Raw genomic sequence first — 13,519 nt, 5'->3', positions numbered from 1 at the left:
TTCACGACGACATCTGAGTCCTTTGTCGTTCAGACGAGTGAGCAAACGTTCCAGGTTGCTCAGGTGGTCGTTGGCGTCCTTCCCGCTGACGAGTATATCATCTTGGAAGACGGCAACACCAGGTAGATCACAGGTCAGGTTTTCCATGATCTCTTGAAAGTAACCAGGTGCTGACTTTATCCCGAAAGGAAGTCGTTGCTGCAGGAGTACCCCACGGTGAGTGCTGAGGGCTAGCCTGCGTTGACTCTCTGGTGCCAGCTTGATCTGGTTGTAGGCATCAGCAAGATCGATCTTGGTGTATCCGAATCCACCTCCTAGCTTCTGCATCAGTTCCTCTGGGAGTGGCATTGGATGACGGTGATCTTCAAGCTGATCATTGATGCCCACTGAGTAGTCACCACAGATCCGTAGCTTGGGCTTCAGGGTGCCCGAGGTTTGTGCCTTACGAATTGGTACCACTGGCGTTCCGTATTCGTTGAACTGGACTGGCTTCCAGACTCCTTTGGCGATGCCTTCTTCGTAGCCTTTGGCGAGGTCATCACGAAGAGCGAAAGGTACCGGACGTGCCTTGTGAAAAACCGGCTTCGCATCAGACTTGAACTTCACGTCCAGTTCGAAGTCCTTGAGACATCCCAATTCTTGTTTGAAGAGATTTGGGAATTTATCAGACAGTCTGTGACAATCTCGTTGCAGGGCAGCATAAGGCGCGTTGGAGGTCGCTGGATGCGTAGGTTTTGCACCCTCACTCTTAGCGTGACTCTCTATGCTCCTCAGTCCTAGAGCATTGTCCACAGAAATTCCCAGAGTCTGGATTGCGTTGCGTCCTAGCAGATTCAGATGAGGGATCTTGGTGACGATGTACGGAATTGAGCTTTGCTTACCAGTCACTGGATCCTTGGTTTGGCCCATGAAAGTTCCCAGCACGGGCAGGTCGTGCTTGCTGGCAGACTCGTAACGATGTGTGACGTCATCCAGCTTCGGTTTTCCTAGTTGTCTCCAGACCGGAAGAGAAACAAAATTTCCCGTAGTTGCGGTGTCCAGTTCCATGGTGAACTGTCGGTCCTGGATTGTTATGGGTACATCCAACCTAGGAGTATCTTGGGGAACTTCACCGAGGATCGCGTTGACAAGCTCTGCTTTCGTGACTCTCTTCACGGAAGCTTGGGAATGTCGTTCCCGATTCTGATGTTGCTTTTTTCTACAGACAGCTTCCAAATGTCCTGTGACGTCACAGTATCGGCATTTGGCTTCTTTGTAGGGGCAGTCTGTTGCTTTGTGGGCCTTTCCACATCGGTAGCACTTCCTGTCTGTGGAATTAGACTGCTTGTGGTTCTTTCGTGGACCCGTAGTCTTGTTCTGGTGGACCTTGTTGACTGGCATGGTCTTGGAACCGTAGACAGTTTCCTTGGCAACCTTCGCTGCGTCTTCAGTCTCAATCGCGACTTGGACAGCACGTGCGAAATCCAGCTCTGTGTCCTTGATCTTGAATAGAGCCTTTAAGACAGCCTCATTGTTGACAGAACATATGAATCTCTGTCTCAGAGCTTCGTCTTGTGGGTTTTTGATCGAAGGAAAGTCACAGGTAGCGGCGTCTTGGCGTATGCGCGCTGCTAACTCCTGGAGAGTTTCGCCTGGCTTCCGTTTCATGTCACTCCAGAACTTGAAACGTTCTCGCACTATGAAGAGTTTTGGGTCGAACTGTTCTTTCATGAATTTGACAATTTCGTCCATTGTCAAACTGTTGATGTCCTTGGGCGGATTTTGCTGAGTAGCCAGATTTGCCAGTTGTTTGTAGACCGTAGCAGTCTGATTCGTCAAGAAAACTTGAGCCTTGCGCTGCTCCGGCACGGAGTTTGCGATCACAAACGTGCAAAATCTTGACCAGTAGTCAGGCCACAGTTCCGATGTTGCATCAAACGCAACAAAAGATGGGATTGCAGCTGCCTGTGTAGTAATGGGAAAACGTAGATTCGAAGCACTCGGATCGTCGTAGCTTTCCTCCCTGGCAGAAGCTGCGGCACCACTGAACACTTTCATCATACTGAACACTTTCATCATCATCTCCATCTGGTGCATTTGTTGCTCCATATCTTCCTTGTGCTGGCGTTGCTGTTGCTCCAACTGCTGCCTCAGAAGCGTTATCAGCTGCTCTGTTTCCGTCATTTTGCAGTAATAAGTCACTCCGAATAGACAAGGGAAGTAACTGTCGGCGACGCCAGTTGTCGTGTTTTTCCTTTCGTCACTCTCAGTCGCAAAGGAGACACAACGATTTGTGTAGGTTCTGTAGATTTATTAACAGCTGGAACAACGGTGACAATATCTCTCAGCACAGTGTAAGAAAGAACAAGTGCAAGACTGGTAAAGAACAACAATACGTGTGCGCAGCCCTACTTATATAGTTAATGGACATACGAGAATATTCGGGAAACATCGACACTAATCTGGTTAGATCTACACAGTCCCATCTGTTCGATGAGCGTCTACGCTTACGTCATGAGTGACTGCGCACTTAATCAAAGTAAGTTCCATAATGTTCTTTGTCCTTCCATTCGATTCCAGTGGTATCTAGCGATCTCCACAACACTAACTATCAATCATTACACACTCTAACCCTAGCCCATTACACACCCTATCAATCATTACACACCCTAACCCTAAGATACAGGACTGAATCATTACACACCCTAACTATCGATACAGGACTGAATCATTACACACCCTAACTATCAATCATTACACACCCTAACTATCAATCATTACACACCCTAACCCTAACAGGACTGAATCATTGCACATCCTAACTATGAATACAGGACTGTAGCATTACACACCCTAATTGTCAATTGAAGTCTTCCGGTGTAAGAATATAGTGTACATGAATAAATAACCCTGAAATTGATGTCTATGACATGAGAAACCCTTGAGTCTTCTGAGTGTTATTTCACATGTTGATAGATAAACTGTAGTCAGAACACATGACAAGTAACCCAGATGAGTGAATGTGAGTGGTTTGATTGATTAGGTGTGTGTGTGTGTGTGTTTTATGTGAGGAAAGAATATGGCTGACGTTGTAGGCATGACTAACCACTTAACGTTACCTTAAGGAAAGAATGTGGCTGCTTAATTTTGATGAATGATGATGAAAGGTTGAATATTGATATAACATACATAAAACATACAAGCTGGTATTGTTATTTTTGTGTTTAGTGTGATGGATGGTATTGTTTGAATGGGTGAAATGTAGGTCTGCGGTGCACTATAACGCTAAAATGTCTCCCTATATTGACAATCACGGTGACTGGAGTGTGTGCGTGGGACCTGTGTGTATAATTTAATAGAGATGAACCTACTCGCATGTACATAACGGTGTTTTTATGTCTTTTTGAATTTGATTTAGCCGTTGTATGCCATTACGAGACAAAGGTTTAGCTGTTTAGCAAAGAAAGTGAAAAGGCAGGATGTATTAATGATGTATAAAGCGTTAGATGAATGTTGTATTTGAGTGTATGTGCTGCTGATGTATTAAAGCGTGAAATGTAAATATTGTTAACTGACCTTGACCTGTTTTGAATGCCAAGAGCAAAAACGAAAGGAACCCTAAGAACCCTAAGAACCTTGACCTACTTAAATAAAAACAGCCTTGACCTACTTAAAATACCCTGACCTACAAAGAAAAAAAGAAAGAAACAAACAAACAAACAATTACCCAAACAAACAAACAATTAACCAAACAAACAATCAAACAAACAAAAAACCAAATAAACAACTAACCTGATAATCTAAGAATTCCATGTAAAAAGTTAAGGTAGTGGTCTAAGGGAAGCAACTCCTATGAAAAAACTGAAAAAAACCCGTAATTAGGTCCCGTAAAGAAAATAGTTCAAATGCGGTAAAATAGTGACTAAAATACAGCCAACGGTCTAAGGGGAGCAACTCCTGTTAGCAAAAAAAGTGCTAAGAAACGTAATTAGCTCCCCTGACAAAAAGTTTTTGCAAAAAGGCTAAAAATGTTTAAAAACGGGTAAAGTAAGCCAGAAAAAGAGTGTAAAATGTAATGAATGGAAGCATAATGAGTAATGTCACTGCCTACCATGATAAGAAGAGTAAAACAAGTCGCGTAAGGCGAAAATACAATATTTAGTCAAGTAGCTGCCATTTTTCAGCAAGACCGTATACTCGTAGCATCGTCAGTCCACCGCTCATGGCAAAGGCAGTGAAATTGACAAGAAGAGCGGGGTAGTAGTTGCGCTAAGAAGGATAGCACGCTTTTCTGTACCTCTCTTTGTTTTAACTTTCTGAGCGTGTTTTTAATCCAAACATATCATATCTATATGTTTTTGGAATCAGGAACCGACAAGGAATAAGATGAAAGTGTTTTTAAATTGATTTGGACAATTTAATTTTGATAATAATTTTTATATATTTAATTTTCAGAGCTTGTTTTGAATCCGAATATAACATATTTATATGTTTTTGGAATCAGAAAATGATGGAGATTAAGATAAACGTAAATTTGGATCGTTTTATAAATTTTTATTTTTTTTTACAATTTTCCGATTTTTAATGACCAAAGTCATTAATTAATTTTTAAGCCACCAAGCTGAAATGCAATACCGAACCCCGGGCTTCGTCGAAGATTACTTGACCAAAATTTCAACCAATTTGGTTGAAAAATGAGGGCGTGACAGTGCCGCCTCAACTTTCACGAAAAGCCGGATATGACGTCATCAAAGACATTTATCAAAAAAATGAAAAAAACGTTCGGGCATTTCATACCCAGGAACTCTCATGTCAAATTTCGTAAAGATCGGTCCAGTAGTTTAGTCTGAATCGCTCTACACACACACACACACACACAGACAGACGCACATACACCATACCCTCGTTTCGATTCCCCCTCGATGTTAAAATATTTAGTCAAAACTTGACTAAATATAAAAAGGCGAAAACCAGAAGAAAACGCCGTAAATATCGGCCAAAACATCGGCGGGAAGATGCAGACAGAAAATGGCGACATTGTGATGATAAGAGTCCAAGGGAAGGAACTCCGACTGACTTTGGGAAGGGAGGCAACCACGACTATGCAACCCAAAATAGTGTAAAATGACGTGAAAAACATTATTTGGGGATTGGCGATTGGGCGGGTCATGTTTTGTGTATCTTTTGCAGATATTAACGACCCTCGCAGGGGTTTTCCGTGATTTTTCTGCCCTGCAATGCGCAACAACCCCCCAAAAATAAAGCACCCTAAAAATATTTGTACCATTTGAGAATATGCGTAAATGCCCGATTCCGGAATAATAAAGTCCCATTCCGGAATTGTTGCTTGCCCCATTTGAGAATATTACTATTTAAGAATACGTGACCCATTCCGGAATAATAAAGTCCCATTCCGGAATTTTTGCTCCATTTGAGAATAACAAAGCCCATTCCGGAATTTAAAGCCCATTCCGGAATTTGTTCTCCATTTGAGAATAACAAAGCCCATTCCGGAATTGTTTCTCCATTTGAGAATAACAAAGCCCATTCCGGAATTGTTGCTCCATTTGAGAATAACAAAGCCCATTCCAGAATTTAAAGCCCATTCCGGAATTTTTGCTCCATTTCAGAATAACAAAGCCCATTCCGGAATTTTTGCTCCATTTGAGAATAGTTGCCCCATTTGAGAACAAAAAGGTCATATACTACGTGAAATGGCTGGCTGGCTGGCTGGCTGGCTGGCTGGCTGGCTGGCTGGCTGGCTGGCTGGCTGGCTGGCTGAAATAAATGGGCTGGCTGGCTGAAAGAAATGGGCTGGTTGGCTGGTTGGCTGGGTGGCTGGCTGGCTGGCTGGCTAAAAGAAATGGGCTGGCTGGCTGGCTGAAAGAAAGAAATGGGCTGGCTGGTTGGCTGAAAGAAAGAAATGGGCTGGCTGGTTGGCTGAAAGAAATGGGCTGGCTGGCTGAAAGAAATGGGCTGGCTGGTTGGCTGAAAGAAATGGGCTGGTTGGCTGGTTGGCTGGCTGGCTGGCTGGCTGGCTGGCTGGCTGAAAGAAATGGGCTGGTTGGCTGGTTGGCTGGCTGGGTGGGTGGCTGGCTGGCTAAAAGAAATGGTCTGGCTGGGTGGGTGGCTGGCTGGCTGGCTGAAAGAAATGGGCTGGCTGGTTGGCTGAAAGAAATGGGTTGGTTGGCTGGCTGGCTGGCTGGCTGGCTGGCTGAAAGAAATGGTCTGGCTGGCTGGGTGGCTGGCTGGCTGGCTGGCTGAAAGAAATGGGCTGGCTGGTTGGCTGAAAGAAATGGGCTGGCTAGCTTGCTGGTTGGTTGGTTGGCTGGCTGGCTGGCTGAAAGAAATGGTCTGGTTGGCTGGCTGACTGGTTGGCTGACTGAAAGAAATGGGCTGGCTGGCTGGCTGGCTGGCTGAAAGAAATGGTCCAAGGGAAGCAACTCCTGTCAAAAAATCTGTCCAAAAAAAACCCGTAATTAGCTCCCATAAATAAAATTATTTAAAAGTAAATAAAACATTTAGTCATAACTTGACTAAATGTAAAAAGAGCCAAAACTGTCAAAGGGGAGCAACTCCTGTCAGCAAAAACAGTGCTAAGAACACGTAATTATCTCCCCTAAAGGAAATAAAAACATTTACGAAAATGGGACAAAACAGTCAATAAAATGCAGCCAACGTTCAAAGGGGAGCAACTCCTGTCAGCAAAAACAGTGCTAAGAACACGTAATTATCTCCCCTAAAGAAAATAAAAACATTTACAAAAATGGGACAAAACAGTCAATAAAATGCAGCCAACGGTCAAAGGGGAGCAACTCCTGTCAGCAAAAACAGTGCTAAGAACACGTAATTATCTCCCCTAAAGGAAATAAAAACATTTACCAAAATGGGACAAAACAGTCAATAAAATGCAGCCAACGGTCAAAGGGGAGCAACTCCTGTCAGCAAAAACAGTGCTAAGAACACGTAATTATCTCCCCTAAAAAAAATAAAAACATTTACAAAAATGAGACAAAACAGTCAATAAAATGCAGCCAACGGTCAAAGGGGAGAAACTCCTGTCAGCAAAAACTGTGCAAAGAACACGTCATTATCTCCCCTTAATACAAAATTTTTTTTTTTTTTTTAATCCTAGGCCTGCGGCCAGGGGGAGAAGTATACCTGTAACACTTCAGAGTCAGACCAAATAAGAATTGAACCATTTGAGAACATCGCTTTTTTTTCAATCACTGTATCCAAGGCCTGCGGCCCGGGGGGTTGATATAGTACGATTTGCAAATCACACCAAATCAGAATAAAACCATTTAAGAATAAAACTTCGTGCAATTACTAAACAATTTAAAGAATCAATTAGTAGCTACCAAACAACGTAATACAAGTAAATAAGCAATGAATTGGGTCATTAAGTAGGTCAGTTAAGTAGGTTAGTTAGTTAGTTACTAAGTCAGTAAATAAGTAAGTAAGTAAGTAAGTAAGTAAGTAAGTAAGTAAGTAAGTAAGTAAGTAAGTAAGTAGGTAAGTCATTACTAAGTAAGTAAGTAAGTATGTAAGTAAGTAATCAGTAAGTAAGCAATCAGTAAGTAATAAGTAAGTAATCAGTAAGTCAGTAACTACGTAAGTAAGTCAGTAAGTCACTACTCAGTAAATCACTAAGTAAGACATTTGGTTGGTTGGTTGGTTGGTTGGTTGGTTGGTTGCTTGGTTGCTTGGTTGGTTGGTTGGTTGGTTGGTTGGTTGGTTGGTTGGTTCGCCGACTGTTTGGCTGGCTAGCTGGCTGGCTAATTGGTTGGATGGGTAATTGGCTGGTTAGCTGGCTAATTGGTTGGCTGGCTATTTGGTTGGCTGCCTTATTGGCTGGCTGCCTTATTGGCTGGCTTGCTGGGTGACTGGGTGGCACCAAAGTCTGTAAGTAGGTCAGCCTTAAGTAGGTCATTAAATGAGTCTGTAAGTAGGTCAGTCAGTAGCTCAGTCTGTAAATAGGTCAGTTTTGATCAGATTTACTTAAGTCATTCGGTCAATTTTTTTAATTAGCTTAGTTAGTCAAGTAAATACGTCAACTAGGTTGGTGAACTCAATAGGTCAAATCAGTCAATCAGTCAGTCAGTCAGTCAGTCAGTCAGTCAGTCAGTCAGTCAGTCAGTCAGTCAAATAAGTAGGTGAAGTGTTTTGGGTCAAATTAGTCAAATCAGTCAAGTAAGTAGGTCAAGTTACTTAAATGGGTGAAATAAGTCAAAATATAGGTCAAATAAGTTAGTCAAGTAAGGCAATCTGGTAACTAGGTCAAGCACAGAGGTCAACTACTTCAAGTCAGTAAGTAAAGTGAGTAAAAGAAGTAGGTCAAGTCAGTCAAGTTTAGTGAAAAACTTGTATTCCTTTTTCTTTAAACTTTTTGTGCTTACATTTTTCTATTTAAAATAATACAATTTCATTTTTGCTTCAACTTGGTTATTCTGTTGTCTTTTTACTAATTTTTGGCAATTTTATTTTTTTTTTTCATTTTTTTTACCTTTTTCTTGATTTGTACAGTAGGGTCCTTACCCTAATCCCTAACCCTAATCCCTTATTCCTAACCCTAATCCTCACCCTATTCCCTTATCCTTCATCCTTATCCCTAACCCTAATCCTCACCCTATTCCCTTATCCCTAATCCTAATCCCTAACCCTAACCCTAACCCTAATCCTTATCCCTAACCCTAATCCTTATCCCTAACCCTAACCCTAACCCTAATCGTCACCCTAATCCTAATCCCTAACCCTAATCCTTATCCCTAACCCTAATCCTTATCCCTAACCCTAATCCTTATACCTAACACTAATCCTGACCTATTCCATTATCCCTAACCCTATTCCATTATTCCTAACGTAATTATCATCCTATTCTGTTATCAATAATCCTTATCCCTAACCCTATTCCATTATCCCTAGCCCTAATCCCTAACCCTAATCCTTATCCCTAACACTAATTCTTATCCCTAACCCTAACCCTAACCCTAATTCTTATCCCTAACCCTAATCCTTATCCCTAACCCTAATCCTAATCCTTATCCCTAACCCTAATCCTTATCCCTAACCCTATTCCCTTATCCTTTACCCTAATCCCTTATCCCTAACACTAACCCTAAGCCTATTCCCTTATCCTGAAGCCTAACCCTATTTTCTTATCCCTAATTCTCACCCTAATTCCCTTATCCCTAATCCTTATCTGCAACCCTAACCCTAACCCTAACCCTTACCCTTACCCTATTTCCGTATCCCTAACCCTAATCCTCACCCTATTCTCTTATCCCTAACCCTAACCCTAACCCTAATGCCTATTCCTCACCCTATTCCCTTATCCCTAATCCTTATCCCTAACCCTAATCGTCACCCTAATCCTTATCCCTAACCCTAATCCTTATCCCTAACCCTAATCCTTATCCCTAACACTAATCCTTACCCTATTCCATTATCCCTAACCCTATTCCATTATTCCTAACCCTAATTATCACCCTATTCCCTTATCAATAATCCTTATCCCTAACCCTATTCCATTATCCCTATTCCCTTATCCCTAACCCTAATCCCTAACCCTAATTCTTATCCCTAGCCCTAATCCCTAACCCTTATCTCTAACCGTAATTCTTATCCCTAACCCTAATCCCTAACCCTAATCCTTATCCCTAACCCTAATCCCTAACCCTAATCCTTATCCCTAACCCTATTCCCTTATCCCTTATCCCTAACACTAATCTTCAGCCTATTCTCTTATCCTGAAGCCTTACCCTATTTTCTTATCCCTTATTCTCACCCTATTCCCTTATCCCTAATCCTTATCTGCAACCCTAACCCTAACCCTAACCCTAACCTTATACCTAATCCTTATTCATATTCCCTTATCCCTCACCCTAATCCTACCCTATTCCCTTATCCCTAACACTAATCCTCAACCTATTCCCTTATTCCTAACTTTTATCCCTAATACTAATCCTCAACCTAACCCTAATCCTCACCCTAATCCTCATGCTATTATTTTATCCCTGACCCTTATCCCTTATCCCTAATCCTTATTTCTAACACTAACCTTAACCCTAATGCTGATCCCTGACCCTAATCCTTATCCCGAACCCTAACTCTTATCCCTAACCCTAATCCTAACCCTAATCTCTTGTGCCTAACCCTTATCCCTGACCCAAATCCTTATCCCTGACCCAAATCCTTATCCCCGACCCAAATCCTTATCCATAACCCTACTTCTTACTCCTAACCGTAATTCTCACCCTAATCCCTTATCCCTAACCCTTATCCCTAACCCTAATTCTCACCCTAATCTCTTATCCCTAACCCTTATCCCTAACCCTAATCCTCACCCTATTTCCTTATTCCTCATGCTAATCCTTATGGCTAACAGAAACAGGAACCCTAATCTTTGCCCTAATCCTTATGCTTTGAACACCCTAATCTTTTATCCCTAACGTTTATTCCTAACCTTAATGAATAATCTCTTATTTTTACCCTAATCCTAAGAGTTAGTGTTATTCCTAATCCTTATTCATAAAGCTAACCTTAACCCTAATTTTATTGCTAACCCTAATCTATTGGCTAACCCTCATGCCTTTCGGTAATCGTATTCCCTAATCCTGATGATTATTCCTTATGCCTTATTCTAATCCTATTCCCTAATCCTGATCCCTAACTTATACCTTTTTGGCTAATTATATATCTTATTAATATTGTACTTGAATTTCTATAGTGAACACTTATCACCAACACAAAGTGATTGTTGTCAACCCTAACCCTAACCCTAACCCTAAGGTGTTAAATATTGTTCAAACAATCAGTATTTTATGTGTTTATGTTTTTGATGGATGCATATAGTTTGTGAGCATGATGGTTATGCACACAAAGTTAGATAATTTGAGAAAAGTGAAAAATGAAGATTTTTTTTTGTTGGAAGATAATGAGTGTTATTGCAATTCATAAGAAATCCAGGTTTGGTTATTTTTGAAATCTGTTTGATGCATCTAGTCTGTGAGCATGATGGGTATACACTGAAAGCTAGAAAATTTGAGAAAAGTGAAAAATGAAGATTTTTTGTTCTAGAAAGAGAATGAGTGATTTTGCAGGTTGACATTTTGAAGAGGTAAAAGCCTGGTTTGATGATGTTTCAGACTACTGAAGTGTTTGTTACCTCAAGGCAAGTCATTAACAATCTGCGCCTACCCCCAAAAAGTGAACATGGAATTAGTTATGATTTTTTAGCCTTTTTGGTTAGGTACGCCAAGAGAAAAAGGTGTAAAATATTCATAACAAATTGAGTTTTGGGTCTTTTTGAAATCTGTTTGATGCATCTAGTCTGTGACTATTATTGGTAAGCACTGAAAGTAATAAAAGTTGAGAAAAGTGAAAAATGAAAATTTTTTGTTCTTGGAAGAGAATTAGTGATTTTGCAGGTTGACATTATGAAGAGGTAAACGCCTAGTTTGAAGCTGTTTTAGACAGCAGTAGTGTTGGTTACCTCAAGGCGAGTCATTAACAATCTGCGCCTACCCCCAAAAAGTGAACATGGAATTAGTTATGATTTTTTAGCCTTTTTGGTTAGGTACACCAAGAGAAAAAGGTGTAAAATATTCATAACAAATTGAGTTTTTGATGTTTTTAAAACTTGTTTGATGCATCTAGTCTGTGACTATTTTGGCTAAGCTCTGAAAGTAAGAAAAGTTTAGAAAAGTGAAAAATGAAGATTTTTTGTTCTTAGAAGAGAATGTGTGATTTTGGAGATTGACATTATGAAGAGGGAAAAGCCTAGTTTGAAGCTGTTGGAGACTGCAGTAGTGGCGGTTACATCAAGGCGAGTAATTAACAATATGTGCACACCCTCAAAAAGCGAACATGCAATTAGTTGTGAATTTTTTTAGAGTTTTTTGTTTGGTACCCCAAGTGAAAAGGGTGTAAAATAATCATAAAAAATTAAGTTTTGGGTCTTTTTAAAATCTGTTTGATGTATCTAGTCTGTGACTATGATGGCTATAAAATAAAAGTAATACAATTGGAGAAAAGTGATAATAAAGATTTTTAGTTCTTGGAAGAAAATGTGAATTTTGAGATTGACATTATGACGAGGTAAAAGCCTACTTTGAAGATGTTGGGAGACTGCAGAAGTGTTGGTTGCCCCAAGGCGATTAATTAACAATATGCGCACACACCCCCAAAAAGGGATCATGGAATTAGTTATGATTTTATGAGACATTTTTGGTGGTATTTTTAGAACAGAATGGCTGTAACTTTCAAATTAAGGTTTTTTATGTGAAATTGTTTTGTGTAAAGCATCCACACGAGCTTCCGAACACATTAAAGTGAACAGTTTTAATGTGCTTGCCTTTATTATTTTTACCGCCAATTTTTTTTGTAAAAGTTCGAGGAGCACAGCAAAGTATAACAGTTGCAACATAAAACCTAACCCTAAACCGAACCCTAACCCTAACCCTAACCCTAACCCTAGTTGTAATAAAGTGTAATAAACTGTAACTAAGTGTAATTAAGTGTACTTAAGTGTAATTAAGTGTAATTAAGTGTAATTAATTTTAATTAATTGTAATTAAGTGTACTGAAAGGTAATTATAAGTTTAATTAAGTGTCATTATTTGTAATTAATTGTAAGTAATTGGAATTAAGTGTATTTAAGCGTGTAACGAAGTGTAAGTAAATGTAATTAAGTGTCATTATTTGTAATTAATTGGAATGAAGTGTAATTAAGTGTAATTAAGTGTAAATAAATTGGAATTAAGTGTATTTAACTGGAATTAGGTGGAATGAAGTGGAATTAATTACAATTAATTCGAGTTAAGTGTAAAAAAGTGTACTAAAGTGTAATAAAGTAGAATTAATTGGAATTCAGTGGAATTAAGTGGAATTAAGTGGAATTAAGTGGAATTAAATGTAATTAAGTGTTATTAAGTGTAGGAAAATAAATGTAAATAAGTGTAATTAAGTGAAATTAATTGTATTTACGGTTAATGAAGTGGATATAATTATAATAAGTGGAATTAAATAGAATTTAATTAAAATCATTGAAAGTATGTGGAAGTAAATGTAATTGAGTGGAATATTCTGGAATGAAATGTAATTAAGTGTAATGAAGTGGAATTAAGTGCAATTAATTGTAAGTAATTGGAATTATGTGGATTTATTTTGAATTAATTATACTTAATTGTACATAATTGGAATTAAGTATATTTAATTGGAAATAAGTGGAATTCGGTGGAATGTATTGGAATTGCCTGGAAATAATTTTAAGTAAGTGGGAATAAGTGTCATTAAGTGTAATTATTTAACATTATTTGTAATTAATTAAAATAACTGTAATTAAGTGGAATTAGTTAACATTGTTTTTATTTAAGTGGAATTAAATGGAATCATTTATAATTATTTGGATTTAATTGGATTTATTTGGAATTAATGGGAATTAATAGCAAATATTTGGAATGGTTGGGAATAAATTGGAATTATTGTGAATTAGTTGAAATTAATTGGAATTATTTGGAATTAAGTGGATGTATTTGGA

This window comes from Littorina saxatilis, linkage group LG14 (assembly GCF_037325665.1).
Source record: "Littorina saxatilis isolate snail1 linkage group LG14, US_GU_Lsax_2.0, whole genome shotgun sequence".
Classification (NCBI taxonomy): Eukaryota; Metazoa; Mollusca; class Gastropoda; order Littorinimorpha; family Littorinidae; genus Littorina; species Littorina saxatilis.
Note: the sequence above shows the minus strand (reverse complement) of the source record.